This window comes from Drosophila subpulchrella, unplaced genomic scaffold, assembly GCF_014743375.2.
Source record: "Drosophila subpulchrella strain 33 F10 #4 breed RU33 unplaced genomic scaffold, RU_Dsub_v1.1 Primary Assembly Seq354, whole genome shotgun sequence".
Lineage (NCBI taxonomy): Eukaryota > Metazoa > Arthropoda > Insecta > Diptera > Drosophilidae > Drosophila > Drosophila subpulchrella.
In genome coordinates, this window is record NW_023665577.1 from 7,973,285 (window position 1) to 7,975,610 (window position 2,326).

Genomic DNA, 2,326 nt, shown 5'->3' on the forward strand with positions numbered 1-2,326 from the left:
TCAACGGAAATGAGAACGTCAGAATTTTCTCTGTGTACATTGTCTTATAAAGCGTACGTTTAAAACTTTGAAATAAAAATGTATTTAACCTGTTCTAAAACATCGATCTATCTTCTACCTATCTTGTGTTATGTTTTCCTCTATCCTATGATGATTGTAAATAGTCAGAAATATGTCGGTTATGTATCTTTTGTTTTAGTAAGCCTTATTTACAGAACTACTTTTTATGTTCCGCCCATTTATGTATGTACTAACAGTTTTATTTGCTTTCTTAAAGAAGATAACTTGCGGGGAACTTTGCACAATGTAAATTATCGAACATGGCGGGAGTTACGAGCTCAAACACAACTGTGGCGATGAATGGCCATTCGCAGTGAGTTCACACCACCGATAGCCGCGTAACACCCACCGCCACACCCACCACCCACTTGGCACCCACCCCCACACCCACCTCGCCCCGAAGGCGGTGGGTGGGGAATGCACAAGCATGAAACCATTTCGTAATGCAACATCAGACGAGAATGAGTTCACAGACATATGTACACCCGTACAAGTAGCAACATTTAAAGAGCTTCAATACTTAAGTACCCCCAGTCGCCCCGAGTTCGCAGATCGCCCCTTTCTCTCCAGTTTCCCCTCCTCACCCTTTTAACAATGGCTCATTTGCAGACGCGTCGGCAACTAAAAACAATTTAACAGACACGCTAATATACATCTTATGTGCGATGTTTTATCGCGGGGTCTGTTCCAATGTGGGGCAATACGGGGCCCGTCCGCCTGTCCGCATATCTGTCCGTGGGTCCGTAGGCAAGTGTGATTTACAATTTTTCCAATGCACAATGGCTGCGAAGGCGGCGGGATCGTAAAACCCCAAATATGTCGGCATCGAATCGGATCGGGGGGCATTATCTCGGGGCCTCTCCTGCGCCCGCAGCAGAACCACTTTCGTTAGCTCGTAAAACTGTCTATAAAACGCAATGACAATAAAAACCCAGCACGGACGACTCATTTACGTACTATATGTGTGCGCCGAAGACCTCGCTTTTGTCTGGTCCCTGAGTCCCCGTCTGAGTTCTGACACTTCGACCTGCTTGTCGTCCTTTAGAGGCACTTACAGCTCGAGACCCGAGATTCGTGTTGTTTTGGAGACGGAGCAGCGAATTGCCTTTCACGATGCCTTTGGTAAATTGCTTTTTGAATTCGTAAAAGCGCATACTCACACTGTGGAAAAAGTCAAGGGACGCGGAGAAGGTTGCGGGGCCAGCCTCATAAAACGGGAAAAATCTTTTTATGGTTTTCTCTTGGCTGGACTCATTTTTATTGTTGGCCCGTTTTGTTGTCACCAACTGTTCGGCGTTTCTTGCCCTCAGATCCTTTGACATTTGAATAGTTCATTAATTTCGCAAAAGAAAGAAAAACGTGTATAAAATACACTCACATTGTCGCGTTGGAAACTTTGAAAGTCGCTTTTCTATGCCCGGTTTTCCTTTGTCCCCGGGCAGCCTTTGTTGCTGTTCATCAATTTGAAAGGTAAGGTAAGCCGGCAGTTCTTCCAGTTCCACATCCACTTCCAAAACCCACTTCGGAGCCCAGTCCCGATCCGGCAACAGTTTCAATTGAATTGTGCGTCGCTCCATCGAGAGGAGTACTCTCCTTCATTCATCCAGTCGGTCATTCAGGCATTCAGTCGCCAGTCGGGGGCACTGAAAAAAAAGTTGGTAGCTTCGACGGATGATATTAATAAAGTTATGGTTTAATATTCAGTTGATGGCTTAATATTCAAAATAATGGAGTATTAAAAAGAATGAATATACTGATAAATAAATTCATATTTGGGGTACCAAAGTATGCATACTAAGAGTTCTATTTGATTTCTAGTTACCAGTATACCAAATTAATTTATAAATTTTAATACATTATAATTGTGTCTGCAAATATCGATATAATATTAAATGTATATTTCTTCCGGTGCAGTCACTTTAGTTACTAGTCACTCAACAATGGACTGGCAAACAGTTTTCGTTTCGACTCGTTTGTTCGCCGCTCATTAGCATTTCTTTTTTGGACCGCTGAGCTGATTTTCTTGCCAATTTCGGGCGACAGAACCTGGACGCTTGTCTTGTCCCGAGCTTTGGCTAATGGAATCGGATCGGATCAGTGGACGTAATTGTGTATAGCCTCATCTGCTTTGAATCTGGATATAATTTGGTGGCCAGCTAATTGTGAGCTACTCGCAGATGGCCGGAAACGATTTGCACGCTCGTCTGAAAGAGGTTTTACAATGGCTCATTAACATAAATGGAAAATATTCACAATAGTTTAATCT

At 43.3% G+C, this 2,326-nt stretch overlaps 1 long non-coding RNA gene across 1 annotated transcript; it reads right to left on the reverse strand.

The window, feature by feature from the left end:
* Nucleotides 1-478: 478 nt before the first annotated feature.
* Nucleotides 479-1,689, reverse strand: LOC119560732. The gene is made up of 3 exons (XR_005221040.1): nt 1,439-1,689; nt 1,018-1,373; nt 479-965 (listed from the first exon to the last, which is right to left on the reverse strand). It is a non-coding gene; the product is annotated as an uncharacterized LOC119560732 (long non-coding RNA).
* Nucleotides 1,690-2,326: the final 637 nt, after the last annotated feature.